Source organism: Numida meleagris, chromosome 2 (genome assembly GCF_002078875.1).
Source record: "Numida meleagris isolate 19003 breed g44 Domestic line chromosome 2, NumMel1.0, whole genome shotgun sequence".
Classification (NCBI taxonomy): domain Eukaryota; kingdom Metazoa; phylum Chordata; class Aves; order Galliformes; family Numididae; genus Numida; species Numida meleagris.
This window is the reverse complement of record NC_034410.1, coordinates 69,461,550-69,484,369: the sequence shown is the minus strand read 5'-3', so window position 1 is coordinate 69,484,369 and position 22,820 is coordinate 69,461,550. Positions and strand designations below refer to the sequence as shown.

The 22,820-nt window shown below is 32.4% G+C and overlaps 1 long non-coding RNA gene across 1 annotated transcript in view; it reads right to left on the bottom strand.

Annotated features, from left to right (window-relative positions):
- The window catches only part of LOC110394907, a 28,011-nt gene extending 5,456 nt beyond the window's left edge, over window positions 1-22,555 (bottom strand). Inside the window, exons 1-2 of the long non-coding RNA XR_002436020.1 lie at window positions 22,480-22,555; window positions 4,121-4,213 (exon numbers count right to left, since the gene is read on the bottom strand). This is a non-coding gene — a long non-coding RNA (uncharacterized LOC110394907). The remainder of the gene's footprint in view (window positions 1-4,120; window positions 4,214-22,479) is intronic.

Here is a 22,820-nt window from a genome sequence, read left to right as displayed (position 1 = left end):
AAATTGTTACTATTTTTTTTAAGTTACGAAGCTTAATATGAAGATTCTGTTTTTTGAAACCACTTCCTCTAGATTGGAAAGACAAAATCAAATTTTAGAAGGAAGTTCACAAGGAGAACAAAAGGAAGAATTCTGGAGAAAATTGAGTTGGCTTTAGCTCTGCAATTCAAAAAAGAAATAAATATGTAATTGTTACAGCATAGAGTTATGATGTTTTGTTGTAGTTTTGTCTTCAGATTTTCTATCCCTTTCAAGACACAATAATTGCTTGGAATGATTAGTAAAAAAAGAATTGTATTCAGGAAGAAGAGATCGTCAGATATAAAGACTAGATACTTGAGAAAAAAATGAACTGTTCCCCATAAAAAGTGTTGAAATCTAAATTTCAGTTTTCACACTTAATATTAATACCAAAACAAACAAAAAAAAACCAAGAAAACAAACAAAAGTAACAGAATTAATACCACAAAGTCAAATTTTCAGTTTTCTATGTTTTATATTGTTCTAAATTTGTTTCTTGATTTTCTTTTTTTTTGTAATTGGATTAGTTAGACTGCATTATTTTTTTTTCTTTTTCCTTTATCTACTCATTATGACAAAACTTTATGAGAAACATTGCATTAAAAAAAAAATCAAAGTAAACCATAATAATTTAGTTGGTCATTGTGCATTGCATAAATATTAGTATCAAAGTATGAAAACAAAATAATACAAGTTTTGAAGTATGAAAATAAGTTTCTCCTGTTAAAATAAAATGATTTTTCAAGACATAAATTTTTTATTTAATTTAAAAGCAGCTTTGGAAAATTTCATATCATAAATATGTCAACTTTTTCCATCCAGAGGAAAAAATGGATAATCTGCAGTGATTCTTTTAAGTTCCAAATACTTCATTCACCTTTAATCAATAAAAACTATCACATAGAACTTCCTATTGGATATAGTCCTACATAGGAATATAGTCCAGAAATATATAAGGATTCATACTCCAGAAATGAAGAAAACCTCTTATTTCTGCCCAAGTTAGAGTACGTATGTGAAGAAGCTGAAAAAATCCAAGCTCCAAAGAGTATGGTATTGTACAAGGTTATGCATGCTCTTTCTTTTTTGTTACATCATTAATTGTCTTTGAAAAAAAAAAATCTTATTTTCGACGTTGTGAATACCATTAGTGATGGATCTCTGCAATGAGTTGGATAAAGTTCTTTTTCCTTAGTCACTGATTGTAGCATATCAATAATTTACGATTCTCTACAGAATTGTAGCTCCATGTCTCTTCAATGTTTATATGCAGGTCTGGATTTATTCATGATTTTTTTTTTTTGAAGAAATGTTTATTAATGCAATGTCCAAGGCACTTCATAGCAAGTAGACCATATAGGGATACCAGTTTTTTTCTTGAGTGAGAGGAATGTGCATATATATGTAGTATTTTAGGTTATTTTTCTCGTAATTTCACTCTCCAGTAGTCAAGACTTCAGATTAACCGATTACTTTTTTTTTTAATAACCTCATTAAAGATGAAAATAAAGCTATTAAACCAAATGTTTCATTTTGCACATCAAGGATTAGACATTTAGAATCAGGAAAATAGTTTACATTTCTATTTGATCTGAATTAAATTATATTCTCTGTTACAATGATATAGCAAAGACAACATATTTTTCTTAAGAACAATATCTATGTATGTTTTAATGTTTGTGACAAATTACATTAGAACAAGTTGACTTTCAGGTTTGATTGTTATTCTCAAAGTTCCTAGAATGGTGTAAAGTGAGGAAAGCTAATAGTTCTGACTACTAAGTCAGGCTATGTTACATTAAATATTCACAAGTAATTAGCAGCAATTATACAGATTTCATGAGGTAAATAGTTTTCATACAAAATCCAAAGGGTACACTTATTGCTGTTTTACAATTACTCTGGAGAACTTACTGCTAGGTGGAGTCATTTTCTTTCTGCCATTTATTGTCTGATTAGTTCTCTTATGCTGTTTTAAATTATTCTCCTCAGAAAGTATTTTTTTTTTACCAATTTAATTGTGAAGTAATTTGTAAATATTTGGCAAAATAATTTATGGTTAGATTTTTCTGCTATGCTTTAAAAATATATATATAATTACTGCATAGTTTGTTCCTTCTTGTTGGAAAATATGATATCTGTGAAATATATTTATTAAAATCCAGTTGTGTTAGACTTTGGAACAGTGATACTGATTCTTCCTCATCCTCATAACATACCCTCTTCAGTTTATTTTTTTCTCACATGGGCCACCCAATGAACTTGTGTTTTTTCTTTATGTACTATATTCTCACCATTTTAATGACAGATGTGTAAGGTCTCCACATAAATAAGTAATTAATAGAACCAGAAAAGGAAAACAAATTATAATCCTCTCAACAATTTTAGATTATCAAATCCCAGTGAAGGTTAGATGAATCCAACCTCTTCACTCTTATAAAGAAAATCATTATTTTTAATAAATCTGGGACAACTGCTGCTATCTTTTTCTATTTTTATCCTGTAAACAAAACAAACATAGTACAACGTCATGTAATCAGACAATAGAAAGCATCTGTAGCCTATGCAGCTCCTCATAAAGATTTTACGGCCCACTGCAAAACTTTTGTTGCATACATTTTTTTTATCAAGAAAAAATAAAAAGCCAGTAAGGATACAGACAATACTGAAAGTACTAGGCCCACTAGATCAGTCGGGGAATAAAATACAATAGAAGAGTGAGAATTTTGAACAATTCATTAAATGCCTATATGAAGTTGGAGCCGCTATAAATGCAGGGATTATGATTTTCTGACTTTATCAGAATCAGAAATTACTTTTTTTTTTGTAATTTATTTAATCAGAATGTAGTTCATTATTTTTAATGCAGGTTCACTTATATACTACATTATTCTGAGGAAGTAAGAAGTAATATTCTAATAATTTCTAAAGATGTGGGCTAAGGAATACTAAAAGATATTTACTGGCCAGTAACTTTGTAAGCAATAGAAAGAAATGAATGAGAACAGAGAATCAAGTTGATGATTTTTGTTTGTTCCTATGGGATTAAACAATCCTACTTCTCAGTGTTTTTAGTAAGAGTTAAGAATACTCAGCATTTTTTTAGTGCTAAGTCCATTGATTGGAAGTGCTTTAAGACCAACTTTTATGCCCAATAATCCTGCTGACATAAATTAAAAAAAAAAAAAAAAAAAAGATGATAATACTCAGCATTTTTTTAGTGCTAAGTCCATTGATTGGAAGTGCTTTAAGACCAACTTTTATGCCCAATAATCCTGCTGACATAAATTAAAAAANTTTTAGTGCTAAGTCCATTGATTGGAAGTGCTTTAAGACCAACTTTTATGCCCAATAATCCTGCTGACATAAATTAAAAAAAAAAAAAAAAAAAAAGATGATAAGTCTTGAATTAATTTTATTTATGCACATTTCTATAAAATCTTTACAAACTACACAGCTTTTAGAAAATCAGTTTTATTTTATCAGCATTGTTAGAACTGTTGCAATTCCATTGAGATCTGAACCCTTCAATTAGTCTCAAGCCATGCTATCCATCCAGTTCTGTAGTTTAATATTAAGAGTTGTAATTTTATTGCCCTAATACCCATTGATCTTCAGTAAGCTCCAAAAAGCTCTCAAACTAAGTGTGGTGCAAAAGACAACAGAATGGATATAAGCAAACAGACAGAGTTAAAGGAAATGATGAGCTAATATTGTCAGTGTTAAGCTGTTGTCTTAGCACAACAGCATGATAATGACTTTTTCATTATGTTGGGTTTTTGTGTGTTTTTCTTTTTTAGAAAGAGAAAGATTACTAGTTTGTGTTTGATGGGGCAGAAGAACAGGAATCAGAAATGTAAGTGAAAATAAGGACAGAAGTCACTATGGAACTAATCTAATAGAATAACTGTTGCAGCAGTATTCTGGATGTTCTTGGACACTAAGAAGGACATGAAGTCAAAGTTTATAGCCAGTCCATCTCCCTACATTATCTCTATCAAAATCTGAGTTAAACAGAGAAACAAACTAAGTAAACCAACACAAAAAATAAAGAAGTTCATGAGATAATGGACACACAAAATGACAAAGGGTCACTTACTAGGTGTCAAAAGAGGATGTCCTGCGGTTCCACTGTAGTGTTGGTATGAGGTCAATAGCCACTATTCAGAGGAGTAAATGTGCTGTCTGAGTCCTAGATGAAAAGAATACTTTTTTTAAAAATTATTATTATTATTATTATTTTTTACTTATATTTCTAAAGTTTGGGGCAAGACAAGAAGATAAGGGAAGGGGACAGAGTCAAATACTCCATCATACGAGAAGAATTGTGGAAATAGTAACACATTTATGTTTAGGAATTCCAAAGTTCCTTATAAGATTAGGCTTTTAATGGTGTAATGACCATTCTAATATTTACAAGGCGACACCCAGTATGAGTTTGCAAGGGATATTGTTCATGCACATTCTTGCATATAGTACAAATATAAGTTAGCAAGTTTCTTAAGAGATTTAGTATTTTTTTTCAGTAAAAATCATAAAGAATATTCTGATTAAGTACATTAGATTAAGTATAAAAAGGATATATTACTGACTGATTCATTATCCATAGTTGTAGCTACTTTTAGGGAAAGCTAAAACTATAAACTGCATTCTATATCTGAGTAGTTAATTCTATTTAAATATATATATATATATTCCAAACTTGGTTTTCCATGCTGATTTGATAGATAAAATGCGTATGCGAAAATGGATTTGGATTAAGCAAAATTAAACAAAACACAGAGCTCTTATATTATATTTCACGAATATAGCTACCATCCAAAATCTCAGCTTGGGAGGATTCTGATTTTTTTTTCATATACTTGATATTAATTCATAAATCACAAAATTTATGTAAAATAAAGATATTTAATAAGTTGGAGAACATTCCTGCCCAGCTGTTTAATACACTTGTTTGCATTTAGAAATACCTCAGTACAAGAGATTACATTATTTGACAATTGAGTTATACTCTGAAGACTATATATTCCACAGTTTAACAGAGATGAGAACACTAGATGTTGTGGTTTAACCCAGAAAGCAGCTAAATACCACACAGACCCTCTCTCACTCTCCCTTCTTCCACTGGGATGTGGAAGAGAAAAAAAAAAAAAAAGTAGGACGCAGGTTGAGATAAAAACTGTTTACTAAGACATAAAATAAAGAGAGAAATAAGAGTATTGTTAAATTAATACAAAATAGTGATGTACAATACAATTGCTCACTTCTGGACTGATGCCCAGATAGTCCCAGAGTAGTGGCTCTGCCCCCAGGCCAACTCTTCTAAGTTTTATAGTTTCTTTGCATGATATCATGTGGTATTGGATATCCTTTTGGCCAGTTTAGGTCAGTTGTCCTGGTTCTATTCATTCCCAGTTTCTTCTGCCCCCTCTGCCCTCTTGCAGGCAGGACAGTGCAAGAAGCTGAGAAACTGAAATGTTCTTGGCTCTTTACACTGTTCAGCAACAACTGAAACATGGGTGTGTTATCAACATTGTTTTTCTCCGAAAGCCAAAAACATAGAATCATCCCAGCCACTATAAAGAAAAACAACTCCATCCCAGCTGAAACTAACACACTAGAAAATAAAGCCCTTTAAAGTCTTTTTAAAAAAAGACACATATCTGGGTTTCAGTTTGGGTATCTTTTATTTGTAGGATCTTCAGTATAGTGCTGTGGAGTATCTCCAGCCTATTTCATCTCGTCTTTTTATGATCATTAAAGAGCTTATAAAGTCTCTTGAGTTCAGTATATAAAAGTTTTCATTAATTTACCAACTGAATGACTCCAGCTGAACAGTTCAATGAACTTGTTTAAAACAAAACAAGCTAAAAATACACAGGATTCTATCCCATGAAGAGTTCAAGTTTAATAGCCATATATTCTAGATTATTTCTCATTGAATAATCAGTAGGAGGCCCTGACTCCTCCAGTAAACCGTAAAAGAACATATTTTATATTGTTCTGCTTCTAATGGTTCCACCCTTCTCTTCTGAAGAGAATTTCCAAAGAGCAGGCAAGATGAATTTGTTATTATTTCATTTAGACTTCTTAAAGTTACTTGTCTATGGATACATTTTTGTTCAATATCACAACAGAATAGTTCTTTTCTTGCCTGCACAGATACATAGGTCTTTCCAAAAGTAATGCCTCCTGTATATTTCCGTGGAAATTACAACAGATACAAAGAGTACAGTAACACTATTTGATAGAATAAATTCTCAGCTATAAAACACTACTTTCTCCAGACATGAACAAGAGTCTGCATGTCACACTTTTAAAAATCTGCACCAATGGAGGTGACCCAATGTTTCATAGCTGCTATGACAGAATTGTTACTGAAATCCACCAAACACCTCCTCACTGTGAAAACATCCACTGGTCTCCATAAACATTCAGCAAGAACTGATGAATGTCAATGGGTGCAATTTTTTCTACATTAAGTAATTCATTTGCATACCTTTTCATCATACACACTTCCATGTCAGACTCCATTTTGTCAGACTGCCCCAAAATCTGACATTTGTACTATTCATCACATGCTTTCTAGAAAATGTTTTGGTTTTATTTTTCTATATTTCATCATTAGATTAAGACTTTACAGTTCCTTACATTTCTTTGATAAGGTATTAGAAGGAAGGACAATAATGAGGAGCATAAGTGGACTGTTATTTTCTGTACTTTAAAACACTTTCAGACTACTCATACTATTGGAAGTTATTACAAATTCAGCTTCTTTGCTTATCACTGTCTATGCTATATCTATTTTTCTTACACTATTCTCTTAAAAGGTCTGCAGTGTTTCCTGTTTGTAAATGGTAAATGAAACTTTACCACAATGCAATACAAATGTATCTTCATAGACGCAAACAAAAACAATGAAAGGTAATTCCTTTGCCAGGACTTCCTTCCTTATCTCCATTTCATTCAGTTAATTTTATCTAATTATACTTGATATCAATTAAACAAACAAAGCTCCAGACTTTTCAGATAATCTTGGAAAGTAGTCTAGCCCAATCTAAAGATAAAATTGAGTACACTTCAATTGCTCCTGAGAGAAAATGAAGCTTTTTATTAAAATTTCCAAGGAAAAGGATTCTGTAAACTCCCAGTTGAAATACTCAAAAGTTTAATTGTATACATCATGAGAAAGCTTTTTTAAATTTCTAACTAGAATCTCCCATGGTTATGACTTTTGTTATATCCATTAATGCATGAACAGTAGGGGTTCCTTCTTTGTAAATTCACCACCATTTTGTTTATTCCTTGGTAAATTACTTTATTTCACAAGACTTTCTAAATTATAGTGTATAGTATACTCTGGAGTTATACAATCATAATTTTTACCTTCATATTCCAAAGGCAAAGAATGTTGGCAGACCAGGAGGGATTATTTGGCAGTTAGAAATTGACCATGGATCTTCTATGTCCCAGTTGAAAGACTTGCCCACAAGCTTACTTTCATTCCCCCTACGGTACATTCATCTTCAGAATCCTCATTAGTAGTAATAAAATGTGCATTAATAATGCCTAATGAAGTATCAGCTACATCCTTAAGCTATTCTTTGTACTCTGAATGACTTGAGAGCTTTTTCCTAGCAGGCATCACACTTAGAAGTGGTGTTCTTCAGGCATATCAGTGTTGCTGATAGAAAGATTATGATAGTTTTCTTTCATCGTGCAGTCCTGCTGTCATAAACTTTTCAAACTTTAAAAATAAAAGTTAATAGGAATTGCTAACAGGCCTCCCTTTTACTTTCACTGTATAAATGCCCCTCAACACTTTCAAAACTGTAACTTGAGTTGTCTCTTTAAAAACACCTTTAATTATTCTTCTTCCTTGGTCATTCTTCCTTCATTCTCTTTTGTTTTTGTTATTTCTTTTGCTTTGTTATTTTTTTGCTTCTTCTGTTTTGTTTTGTTTTCTCCTTTCAGTTTTTGTATTTCATATTTCAGTTGCTCTGCTCTACTCAATCAAATATGTTCAACATTTTTTAACAGTCAAAATCATGTCTCTCTCTATTCACTGATTATCTTTTGTCTCTCTGCCTGTGTGTTTTCCATTGTTTGAAGATGACTGTATATTTCTTTGATGAGAAAATCTGGTCTGCATTGTCTGATAGCCCTTAGGTTGAGGAATTTATTTGCAAAGAAAGGATATGCTGTATTGACATATGCAAAGAGATTTCTGTCTGTGGGTTGCAGATTTTCCAGTGCAAGAAACAGGATTTTCTTTCACCTTCAACCCATCCAGAGACCAGAATAAAACAGATGTTAAGGCAATATTTGCTACATTTTACATTCAAATTAATTCTCATCCTGTTTAGAGATACAGATTCTACATTTCCTTTCCAAGAGTAAGTTAAATTGTGATAAACTCTATGCAAGATTTTGATAGACTCCTAGAATACAGTTCACTTATTTATCTTATGATCTATCAATATGGGAATAGAAGAGACAGTCTTTTAGAATCACACAGATCCCTTTTTTTCTCAAGATTATTCCTGAGCACAGCGGGAGTAACTGTTACTGGAAAAGATTCCAGAAATAAAGTAGAAAAGTTATTGTGTTCTGTTTGGCAGTTTCTTCTTCTCAATGTATTGTCTGCTCTAGACTTCTGCTCCCCAGGAAACTGATAAATAGCAACCATCCTGAAACACTGTTTTGTCTATTTAGAGAAAGAGTTAGGAAGTACGAGAAACAGGGAATTTCTTTGGCTATAAAGAACTGTCTAACTGATGCATACCAATGTATAATCACTAGGAAAAAAATACATAAATAAACGGTGCATCCATTTTATAATAGCATGTTGCTTGCAAGAAAAAAAAGTAAATCAGAGTATATCATTTAAATAGATCTTTCTTTAAATAACAATTCTCAGCAAAATATGCCATGAAAACTCAGATTTTTGATTCAACATGAATCAAAAACATTTTTATTGAACAGTCTTCATAATTTTTAAGAACACCCTATTTCATGAATTTCCTTTACAGCTGATTACACACAATCACAATAAAGTTATTTCTTGTAGACATATGGTATGATAAAGTTGAAGATGAAAGGAATTATTTTTATCTATGTTTATTGGAAAGCTAAAAATTGGTAATAACATCAATACTTTAACTATGGACAAACATTGGCCTCTTTAAAATCTACTTTTGTCTGAGAGAGCTGTGTAATGTCCCTACAGTGTGAAGTTCACTTATGGTTTTAAGAATGTGAGAATAAGCTTTTGTTAAATACTGTATTTCGTAAACTTTAACTTTACAGAGGTCATTTGTTACATGAAAAAAAATAAATGAAAAGAATGAATATAATTGCTAAAAGAGTTATTAAAATGTAAAAATACTTGTTATGTATTCGATTACTTTAAATACTTTTTGTATAGACTAAAGTGATTTTATAATATCCAAATTGTCTTAAATTTACAAAAAATTCTGGATGATTGCTAAATTTTACATGGTTCTGCTAAACAAAGACAAAGCAATATTTCTAAACTTCTGGATTGTACTCAAGATTTAACAAAATCTTTTAAGTCCCTTGACATTTTATTTCACAATAGCAATTTGCCCTAGATCTTATGTACTAATGGCTAAAACTGGTCATCCACTTTTTAATACACCATAATTCATAATCCAAGTTTAAACCTAAAACAAGTTCAATAAGGTATTAAAATACTTTTCTATCTTAAAACAAATAAGCTGATAAATAAGCTGCATCTGGACTTTCTTATGAAACTCTTCCTTATAATAAATTTATATTCCTTATAAACAGTTTTTTTTTTTCAAATTTACTACTGATTAATATGATAACATTGAGAATAGTATTGATTTCCAGTCTTGAGAAACATTTCTCTTTATATCTAAGTCTTGGTGACTTTGGGATACCAGGGTCTTTGTAAACAATAGGAAAGTTTTAAGCCTTCCATACTAAGAAAGGATCCTCAAGAAACCAGTGTTCCTTTGCTCTTCAGGTGGAGATCTTCTTTCTTACTGAAGAAACTACTCATATACATTTAATTGCTGATGGGTTTCTGAAGAATGGTACAGACAGTTATATTTCATTTACCAGAACAAAGGAAAAAAAATCATGAAAGCAAAAAGAAAATAAAAACACCCTTATAAAAAAAACAAAACAAAACAAAAATATGTTCTGATACGGTGCAAGAGTAATATATTTTCCATTTTTTCTAGCTTTTGCTATGAATCAAGGAGAACTTTCTCAAAATTTTACACAAAGGAAATCTCAGGCTGCTTAGAGTAATTCTCGTTGAATTCAGCATTATCAATTTACACGTCCAAGCATTGTTTGTCTGATTGAAAGTCCTTATTCTCTGTATTTATAAGGATTAGACATGAAATATTCAAAACAATGAGACAAAAACATTGGCTCTTTATTTAGTTAATATTTTCACATAATTTTACAACACAAAGAAATAGATGAGTAGACTGGCTTTCTCATTTCCAGGCAAACTTAATTTTCATTGTCTACTGTAAACAACATTAGCAATATTGATTGGTAAGAAATTACAAATACAAATTTCTAAATAGAATGTAGCACAAGCATTTAAGATGGCTATCTAAAATGATTAGCTGATCACTAGATATTTTATCCCCTGGTTCTTTAACTGCAGAAACTATCTAATCAGTAATTTATTCTTCAATGTTTGTGAAAGGTAAATGTTATTAAAATATATTTCTAATATGTAAAGCAGAAGGTTTATTTCGATATCTGGTATGCAAGTGAATATATTACCATCAATGCAATAAGTATTTTTGTGATTTGTTTTTCCAAGAGAAAGGAGATGTACAGCATTGATTCATATTGTTTTGAAACAAGTGGAAAAATTCCTTTTAATCTCAGTAGATCAGATCAGACCCTTGCAAAACAAGAACAGAAAGGAAGGAAAAATGATGAGAATTTGAAGAGATTATTTGACTGCCAATATAAAAACATACCACAATGAATACATTTTCAAATGTGCATGAATGCACTGAAATAATAACAGAAACAGTGCATGCACCAGCAATATCATTGTGCAAGGTTTGCAGAAAGATACGTAGTTACACATTTCTTAGACACTCACTTTAAAACATACACTTTAAAAAAAAAAAACCATAATGATAACATATATTATATATATATTAAACTATAATTAGTCTGTATCATTTTCTTCTTTCATTACTGATTATATAGATTAAGATATGATCTAATTAGTAGTTTTGATTCTTTCACTATTTTTTTTTCCTTTTTAATGCCTTTTCCCAGTTCATTTGTTTTTTATTTGACTAGGATATGGACCACTTCACTGGAGCCACTGGACCAAACCTTCATCAGTCATGGTGGTCAATAAAGGGGTGTTTTCACAGAACATAAACTTAAGAAAGATGCAGTGAGACATTATCCTTTCACCACTGATCTTAGGAAGAATGAAAAAGCTAGACTAAAATAGACTAATATTTTTTGATGTTTCAATTCAGATAAGTAGCACTGTAGATGTCTTGGTGAATAGATGTTGGTTTATGTAGCTTAGTAACATGAAAATTCCTGTTAATTACTGACACATCTCCATTGCACATGCATGTGACTTGTCTGAAGCACAAAATGTTCTGTCATATATTCTTTCTGTCTAATTTATTTTTAAAAATATATATAATCCACTTGCTTTCTTATATAACTTCAGGAATCTTTAAAACTTCATGTCTATTTCACCTTTCCTCCATATTCACTATTATTATTTAATCTATGCATAAAAATCTGTCTAGCTTCCAACTGATCTTTCTGATATAACATTTCTCGTTGCTAAGCATTGTAAAAATTTTTATTAATGGTTTTTAATATTTTGACTGTTTCATGCAGCATAAACTAAATTTTTAAAAAATATATAAATATTCTAGGAGTTAAGGATATTATGTTTTTTTAAACTTCATTGTATACGATTCCTGGATTGACAAAGTGCATATTCTTAGAGATATTCTTAATGCATAATACTCCTTTATTGCTTATTCTTAGGCAATTATCAAATCTCATTTGAAAAGTTTTGAGATCCAGCAAAAATAGAAATCACAATTCCATTTAAAACAATCACTAAAGATATTACCACTGCAAAGATTTTGTGATGAATTCTAGAGCTGAAATGTTATGACTGTTAAAATGGGACACTATCTGACATTATGAGAGAAAAATAACAAAACCAACCAACCAAACGAACAAACAAAAAAAATGCTGTCTATATTGTATTCCAGAATAGCATTTCTAAGAATAGTGGAATTATTTCATTGTTCAACACTGATCACAAGGTTATGTTTAAATGGAATCTAACAGCAAACTTGAATACTAGGCAAACAACTGACCACCTTTAAAAAGAAACAAACTAAAGTTATGATTCCAGACAGATTATAGTTTCACAATAGTCAAGATAAGAAAGTTGAGAACCATACTGTCTCTAGAGGCACAGTCTCACTGTGTATGCTGAGAGGCTGGGGTGAAAGAAAAATTCCGCTACTCTGTTACACCTCCTGAATCACAATGAAGCACAGTCAATGCTGGCATTCAGGCAGATATTCATGAATCAAGCTAGTGTCTTTCAGGTCCCAATAGCAAATCGCCAGTGTGTGCGTGTGTGTGTGCGCGTGTACACAGCACAACACTTAGCAAACATTTCAGAATGTTGGTTTTTTTTTGCCTCAAAATGATTCCTTTTGAATTTGTTTATAGTGACTGGTATGAGCTGGAAGTGCCTTTTTTCTTCTCCATTTCATGACATTCTCCCCAGCTTTAGTTTGATATCTCTTTGAGAATCAGGCAAGGAAAAGAGGTTGTCTCAAAATAACTTTGTTAGTAGAAGGAAAGAGCACAATGTAGTCATTCATGGTAAAGATGTAGTTTGCTAAAAGTACAGAGGCTTTAAGGAATCATAGTCTTGCTTTGCTGTGTTTTGCTGAAGAGAAACATATGATGAACTCTTTTGCCACTAGCCAGCACTTTTTAAATTCTAGGTAGCTGAGATCAGTGCAGTACAATCACAAGCTTTGTCTTCTTTTTGATGTAACCATGAGTTCTCAATCCTTACATATTAGTTGTTCAGAGTCAAGGGAATATCTTTTCTCTTGATTAAACTGGTTTAAAAAGAATTTCTACTTGCTTAATTAGCTTCTCTACAACTGCTAATAACCACATATCCTCCACTGTGAACCATGTAATTATTGTGACATTAATTCTCTCCATGGGATACTTTATTCTTGATGTGATCATTTCTCTTTTTCGATTGCTGGCTGGTGATTTCACTACTGAAAAGTAATGAGCTCCATAAGATACGTTTGACTGTTACTCAGGATTTTCCGTGTCCTCCCATATGATGCAAAGATTGTATCCATAAGTGGTACCAGCATGCTGGTTACTCATGGTAAATCATTAATTTAAAAAAAAAAAAATCACCAAAGCTTTTGAAATTATTGTAACACTGGAACATTAACGCATCTCTCTATCTGCTTGTCACTCCATCACATCCATACCTCAGAAAGTTTGCAAAGTGAGGGAAGAAAGATGAGAGAAAACGTTATTACCCTTACTTTAACAGCCAGAAATAGCATCAATTTCTTAAGGAATCCATTATACATCCCTCTACTCCAAGCCATTCTCTGTCTCCCAGTCTAAGGAAAGTAGCCTTCTGTAGCCTAATTCTGGGGCAAATCAGAGCAGCTACTAACCTCCACAAACTCTTCGCAGCTGGGGACTAGATCACTCTTTGTCAGACACATCAGTACTTACCTTGGGAGCAGAGCTGAAAGTAACTATACATTGGAAAATACTCTGTAAGGCAAAAGATTTTTCAAGTATTGAGATAGACCTCATTTTTCGAGTTACGGTATTGAAAAATAGATCTTAGTGGCTAAATAAATTTGTATATATAAAAAGGAATTTGGAGAACAGCAATCTGAAAATTTCAAAAGTAGTAAACAGTAACATCAGGACAAACTCAGCCACTTCTTGCTATCGGTGTTTGAGAAATAGTTTCTTATCAACTTATGCAACGAAAACCTGTTACACTTCTTACATTTTAGAAACTCTCAATCTACTTATGTGCCAAACTGATCTCCACAGTATGCCCATCTCTAATGCTACTTTTTAGTTCTTCATGAGTATAGACATGTGGATTTAGTTTTCTTCTGTGCTGTTCTGAGCATTGCTGCATGCTGATTTATTTCTTAGACCTTTTTCTTGCAAAAGACAGCCTTAAAAATGGAGACAAGTTTCAAAAAGAACCACCTATAATGAATAAGATAGTTCTGAGGAGCAATTTTACTCCTTCAGAAGGAGCCAATAACAATCATCACTCTAGGGTAAATATTTTATCCATTAATGTAGGTGCTTAACAATGGTTCATAAAATATTAGTGTTAACTCTTTCACATAGGAAAACAATTACGTATTGTTAGGGTTCTGGGGTCACACCCAGCCCTTATTGTCCCTGGCCATCCTCCCCATCTCAGCCTAAGACAAGGCTCTGTGCCCCTGCCCAAGAGCACCACAGTAGTTCTGGCTTCCAGCCCTGTACTGAGAGTGGTCCTCAGGTTCGTGCTTGTAGTCATGCCTCCAGCTCTGTCCCTGGCTTCTTCTCCTACTGCTGGATGGACACTGACATTTCTTCACCACTTGTCGTGCCTCAGACTGTCAATGGACCCTGGTACCAGCACAAGGCTCTGCGCACTGTATTCAGATCCTGGTGCCCCCTGCTGAGGGCACTGCCTGCTCTGAGATCACCACCGACTCACAGCTCCCAATCACTGAAAAAAGAGCTGGCCCTTCTTTCACCTTGGCATGTATTTGAATAAATACCTGAGTAACAACTCGTACTGGTGGCACAAAAGTGCAAATTTCATTTGTAAATGCTGTTTGAAAATGCACCATATATACTCTTCTCAGTGTGGCAGCTCCTTCCTTTATTGAAGACTTAATGTCAGATTTTGTAATCCTTACTCTTCAGAGGACATTATTTCAATAATCATTATTTCTCATTTATGACTTAACATTCCCAAGTCATGCAATAGTGTTTGTCCATAAATGATCACAACAAATCTGAATTTACTTCAGTACTAAATACCACTAGCTGCAATTTTCACAGTAGATATGATAAGATTTTTTCTTTTTTTCTTTTTTTTCTTTTTTCTTTCTTTTTTTTTTTTTTTTTTTTTTTTTTATATAGCTTGTAATATAAATGTATATTGTTTGCATTTGGCCTGTTAAAATCTAATTTACAATTTCTTTGCCTTAAGATAATAAGAATTGGTGCCTATATATTCCATTGTATATCCCTGAGAAACAATTCACTTTTGAACTCTGATTTTTTTCACAGTAAATTACTTCTATGATAGAAAAGTAAAAACGTTTGTTTTCATGAAATGCTGCAGGGAAAACGAGAGTATTTTTTCTGGACAAAGAGGCTAAGTGGAATCAGTACCTGTATTAGCAGTTGCCATTTTGTGTTTTAAACAGCAAATACATGGAATTGTTACCCTTAACCACTCATTCACTAGTCAATTTATGGCATGAAAATCCATTTCTGTTAGATAAAATCTGATAACACAAATCATACATAATAATAATTTTGATGGGAGGAAACTGCAAATAAAATTTCTGCTCCAAATGGGAATTATTTACACTTGCCATCTGCTATTTTAAATACATTTTCCTTACACAAATTGCTGTAAAAACTCTTTTTCCCATTTTCTTTTATCTCTAGTGACTGACTTCTCTATTAAAGTCAGTGCTATTGAATATCCTGCAGTGAAGATACAGATTTTTAACTTCAAAAAGGGGACACTTTGATATTTACATCGATATAATATCTTCACATCCTTGCCCATTTATAAGGCTGCAAGCCAAAAGCATCCAAGTGGATTAAAATACAGGTAACATAGTACTATCCACCAGGCAGTACAGACTGAGATGGGCTCTGCTCCAAAAAGTTGGGCTTTTCAAAATGATTCAAATAGTGAACCTGAAATATGAGTTACTTATTTTATTGTTTGCTTATATTTTTAAGATTATATTCTGAAATTATAAATTAAATAATTTTCTAAAGAAGGAGCACCTTCCTTTTAGAAAGCTGGGTGGCTGTCTATGGCTGCCTTTGCTTTAGATGGCTACAGTTCAGAATTCAGTCTGTGAACAAAGGAATCACAAAATTCTAGAGCAGAAGTCAAAGGTAGAGACTTCGAGGACAAAAGCAAACACTGTGTGAAATCTATGAGAGTTCAGAGATTCAAGCTGTCTGCAAGAGCAGAAGAGAGTTATAATTAGCTTGGGTATGGCATTGTTCCATGAAGCCAATTATGTTCTTGTCACTGATGTGCATCATTGCTACCACATTGAACCACAAGAAGGTGGTATACTTGGGCTTTGTAATTACTGAACATCTGTTTTTGTTTTATTTCTTTATGCACTTTTCAAATATAAACCCAATTTTACTCCTTCAGAAGGAGCCAATAAATCCATAAGACTTTCCAAGTACCAAAAAAAAAAAATCCAACAAAACTCCAAAAAAGATCTGCTTACCAAAAAATAAACACCAGCAAAAGAGAAAGCTTTTTTTTTTTACTTTTTTTTTTCTTTTTTTTTTTAACTGCAGCTTGTTCTATTAAGTCTTGGAAAGATAAAAATCTCATAATCTGTACAACTGTATCTAGGACACCATTGATTGGTTGTAGCAAAAGTGCTGCTTTTTTCATGCTGAGCTTTATATAGGTTTGGAGTTAGGAAGCGAGGTCAACCTTGCTATCTCTACAAACACGTTTATAGATTTGGAGTGGGGTGCATTAGTCAAATCAAATTAAGTGAACAAATAGAAACCTTTGGCAACCCTTGGAGAAAGCGATTTGTACTGCAGGTTTGCTAAAATGTGCCTGCTCTAAAGAACACAAGGAAGTCTGTTACAGCAGTTAATCACTTTTCTTATTATTAATTATATATGTCAGCAGTCCGATTTAAATGTGTTAATAGCAAGAGGAGTTTTAACTGAAATGGCCACAGGTGTAGCAATTCAGATGTCAGACCTGTATGTCCCTCTTGAGGCTTTTAAATGGAAGATCTTCCTTTAGTCACACTATTTTTTCAGGCTAAACATATTTAAGTAAGAACAGAAAACCTACAGATATGAATTAGAAACAAAGCAAACCCTTTTTGAAACAGAGCAAAGTAATTAAAAGTGCATACATCACAAATAGATTTGACTTTGTTTATTAATAATGAAGAAAATACATGAAGACCAAATAAAATGTGCTTTAGGACCACTTTGGTATAGAGTAACATTATGGAATATTTTTTACTCAGTACTCCTATAGGCCTAGATTTATGTTATGTTTCGGTACTTCTCACAGGCACAGTTCTTTAAAAATGTTACTTATTTATGCATTTTCTTCTGTCTTCTTTTCATCAAGCAACAGGATAGCAATGGAGATCTATCATTATTCTGCAACTACAATTAAATAAATGTGAATAATGCCTAAGCATTAAATTAGCAATCAGTCTGACAGCTCTTGTCAAGAATGGTCCATCAGTTTTATTATCTAGAGACTATTTCAATGGCTTGTAGCAGATAAGGGGGGAAAGGCATTCCTTTTCTCATGTGTGAATACAAACACTGAATACCCCAGCAGATGGATGGAAAGAGGGTGAAAAAATGCCAGTGGAAGTGCTCTTCTCCAACATCCTCCACCCCCTCTAAATAAGCAGCAATTCTTCACTGTTTCGTTAATTACGTGTAAAGCAGTCCTGTACTGGGGGAATTCTTCTGCATTTCCATGCATTCCTTTGGCATCTACAACTCCCTTGTGCCTGCCTCCAGGCACTGTTTGTCATGGGTTTTTTTTTTTTTGTTAGGTTTTAGTTTCACACAGTTTTGGTAGTCTAGGTACATATACAGAAAATAATTGCCTACATTGCTTTATTTCATTTTTAGATTTTTATTTCATTGCTTGTTTTCATTTACATAGGATGGTAATTGAAAAGAACTGTTTAAAATGAAAAGTTCCTTCTTTAGCTCTAACAATATGAAATATTTCCTTCTGCATGTCTTTTTTTTTTCAGATTAATTTATTATTAGTGAACAAGGTTGTTGGTTTTTTTTTTTTTTTGGATGTCATAAACTGAAAGGTTTTGTCAACTATTCTGTCATACTTTTAATAGAGGTTTTAAAAAAAAAAAAACCTTCAGGTTTTCACATGTAGATATATGCTGTCATGCAAGCTTAAACTAAAAAAAACTATCTTAATCATCAGTTTAAGTACATGGACCAAATGCTTCAGCCACTAAAATCTATAACCGATATAAATGTGATCCTGCTCCCAAGAATGGATCCCAAAAGAACCATATCTTCCCCATGTACAGTGGAAGAAGCACAAGAAGATTGAGAGAAAACATACATTCTTGTGTATTACAGCCATGAAAATATGGTTTTACTGAATTATATAGAAATATACCACTTACGTATACTTAATTTATAAGTATGGAACTAGTTGCCTATAATCAGGCAACAGACTAGCAAAACAAACCTCTAAAGCTCTATTTGCTAGGTGGTTTGGGGTGACCTCTTCTTTTTCTTCTGGCTATTGCCAGAAAATGAAACCAAACAAAATCCTTTCTGTGTGAGTTTTTATCTTTAAGAACATGAAAACTGAATGTAGAACCATTAGAGATTTGCAGCAGTTCATTACGTATATGCAGATGTATTATTAATATTTTATGACGTTTTTCTTAAAGCTCCTTAGAAGAAAAAGAAAAAAACTAATTAAAATAATGGCATTTATTTTCAATATATTTTTACGTGACATTCCTAATTGGAGTAAGAATTGACTGAAATGGCAGCAAAATATCCACAGAAGGAGAATCAGAATTCAGATTCACTCTTTATCATGTCAGAATCTTATCAACAGTTCTCATAGTGGTTACTGGTGATAAACTAGCACCCAGAAACCCCAAATGATATCGGGAACTTATTAGGATCTCTACAAACAGATAATAAGAGAGAATCTCTTCCCCAAGCTATTTATACTATAAATAAGTAAGAAAGAACAGGTGGAAAATGAAATAAGATAAAATTAAAGGTGAAAGAAAATAAAAAAAAATCCAAAAGACTACAAAACACAACTATTATGGAACAGAAAATAGTTCCTGAATTCTGATCCACTGTACAAGCTCTTGTGCATCTCTTGTGGCACAGATTTCATGAGATTATTACCCTACATAATCTTCTTATCGTTCAGATCGTGGCTACATTTGACTGAGAGCCAAAATACAGAAACTTTGTCTGTGCCTTCAGTGTATTCAAAACCTTGCATAGGACAAAAGCTGTTTATTGCATCCCAGAGAAAAGAAAGAATGGTGAAAGGCACTCAAATTTGCATCATGGATAATAAGCAGAAAAGATAACTTACGGTTCTGCTACATCTGATATGATGATGATGTGCATTATGTCGCCTGACAAGGGAAGAGTTTTCCTGTGTTTTTACCATTAACAGTGGTACACTGTGTGCAATAGAAGTAAAATTTCAGAGATAAGGAGACTGACATCAAACATACATTCTTAGAACTATTGAAAAACACCCAAAAGACAATGCAGTCATTGGTCACAGCCAACAAGCATATACAAGTGAAAAGTTTTGTTTAATGAACTTAGTTTCCTTTCATGACAAGATTACCGACCTGGCTAACCAAGGGTAACAAGATGATGTGATTTTTTGGATTCCAGCAAAGCTTTCAATACTAATTCTCACAGTATCCTTCTGGACAAAATGATTATGTCTATATACTATATTTTTAACAATAGAATATATCACCATGATCTGTATTTTAATGTAGTAAATAGTGAAAATCTTTCTTGAAAGTAAGTATATGCCATCCTTGCAGGTGAATTTTCTTACTAGTTTTTTTTCTTTTCCTTTCCCTGAACTTAGAGTTCTGATTCTCTGTGACTTTCTCGCTCTCCTTTAAACTTTTTTACTTAAATATTTTGTTGGATCTCAACAAACCTTTGATATTTGCTCTTTCTCATTTATTTATTTATTTATTTATTTATTTATTTATTTATTTATTTATTTATCTTTTCCTCTTCAAATGTTTTTTTCAGCATAAGACCTGATTTTACCCAATTTAGCTCCTTGCGTAATACTGCAGCTTTGTATATGACTTGGGCAAATCGGGCCAAATCTAGTTCATTCTATTCACATTATTGACTCCAATTACCTTTGCCTTTCATTTCTACTCTATTGACCACTGTAAAAATGACCTCCTCATACTCTGTTGTTAAGAATCTTTGGAGAGATCTACTGACAATATCAACATAATGGCTTCAAGTTGTTTTTAGCAGAAAACTTACCAGTAAGTGAGCCTTCTATTTTTCCTAGGTAGTCAAGTGAACTTAATACAGGCATTGAAGTCAGATGAATCAAAACATCTCATTTTGAAATGACTGCTTGCTCTACTGATTTTTCGTTAGCCAAGTCAGTAAATGTTTTAGCTTCATATATTCTATTATATATTCATATGTTAGTTAGCCTAGTCAGTAAACGTTTTAGCTTTATATATTCTTTCTTACAAGGCATACTATATTTTGCAGACAACTGGTTTTTCTCAGTACCTTTGATTTTTCCATACCATTCACTCCAGTCTATAACAGATTCATCAATGATATTGTCCCTACTTGAGGTGGTAATATATATTTTTTTTGTTTTAAACTTTAAGAATCTGTTTTCCAGACACAGGCACACACTCTTGATCTTTCTTTACCTTTTGTACTCCACTTAATCTAGGTAGCTTTTATCCTTAGAATTCTTGATATGTTGTTAATCTCCTGTTTTGAAGATGACACCTTTGATCTTCTTGGGATCCACTGCCCATTCACTTTCTCTCAAGGTGCTGACTGGAGAGTTGTGTCCCTCTTCTTTGATTTCAAAACACATAATTTCATTTTTTCAGTATTATAATTTTCTGTGTCAACAAGTCTCTATTATACTTCTTAACTTTCCCCATCTAGTCTGATCAGTATTTTATTTCTTCCTACCTATGATGTATCCTCAGGGAAATCCTGCTGCTAGTCTGTTCTTTTATCTCGAATCTTGCTTCAAAAATCTTACTTGCCACTTTTCTATCATCTCATACAAATAATCTGTCACCTTGTCATTCACCTCACAGTCTTATGGTTATCTTTTGCTATATCGTTTCCTTTCCCTAGGCCTTCCCAGATCTCATTATTTCATCCTTGGTAACATTTTGAAATCCTATTTCTTACATCAGTTTCACAGTTCAAAAATCTGAGCACACATATTGGTCTCTCCCATATGCTCTGACTATTTTCTGTTCTGAGTCTGTACCACTCCTTTATCCTGGTCATCCAATGTGCAATCAGGATTAAACTATTTCAAACTTACTGCTCATTCGTGTAAGCCTCTCATTAAGTACCTGACATCTTTTCCTCACTCCATTTTAGCATAAAATTTGTATGTATTCAACTCTACATAGTTTTTTTTTTCTTTTAATTCACATAATACATATAAAGAAAATGTACAGAAATCTGTACATTCCTGTAGGATTATTATTCTGCTGAGAAGTCAATAGGGGGAATGCAGGAGAAGCACACTGGAGCATTAATGAGGATTTTGTTACCCATATCATGATGGATCTGAGCCCACAGTCATGTTCATAGGCACAACAACAAAGCATTATCAGAATTCAGTTTGATCACTCTAGAGACATCAAATCAAATTTTAAGGAGTGCTTGTTCTAGCTGTTTTAAAAAGATATTTTTATATGTTGTTATATTTGACAGCTGCTTCATATTCACAGAATAGAGGTCTCAATTATACTTAAATATTCAACATTTAAGATTATAGCGTTATGATCATTTTTATAAAATATATAAATATATATAAATAAAAATATATATAAATAGATTAAAAGTAGATTAGTAAATATATTATAAATATATCTAAAAAAATTATCTTTAATTGTAACACTGTCTATTCCAGTAAAATATCCTGATCATGTTCTTTTTTTAATGATAGTACAGACATTAAGACTGGGAAACAAATAACAATTCTGTAACATTTCTAATTTTGAAGGACTCCGAAATACATTAGAAACATAATCCAATACAAAGTGAAGACTCCAATCTTCATGAAGATAGAGTTTAAGACAGAAAATAAATGGCATCAAAATGAAATTTCAAAAGGAGTTATTATGGAAACAGAAAGCAACAAAGCAGGTTAGAATTTGTCCTGAACACTCAAGTTAACATTGCTGATCCTTTCAAGATGTTCAATGTGCTCTAGTTTTGAGCAATGTAACTGATTGGCCCAAAGGGACTAAAAAGATCGTTTGTTTCTGATTATTAGCATATTTTTTATTCTGACAACATTTTTCTTACCAGCTATAATCAACTCAAGCAACAGCAGTCTCTTCTTCACAGCTTCAACAGCATGGTTCTTTTGTCTCTTTTCCCATCATGTTGCCATGGTTGTCAGTGATTCAGTAGAACTCTAGAATCAGAACTGTCACAGAAACACAAATATAAAATCATATTGTCAAACTGCTAAAGATTTCCCTGCCAGGATATATTTATATTTTTTTTGTTAAAGCTGGCCTGGTATTAAATGTCCTAAGCAACGAATTCTTTCTACTTCCCATATGAAATCTACAGGTAAATGTTAGAAACGTTTTTGTTAGAAACCAGCATTACACAACTAGTTATTTTTGTAGAGCATGAGA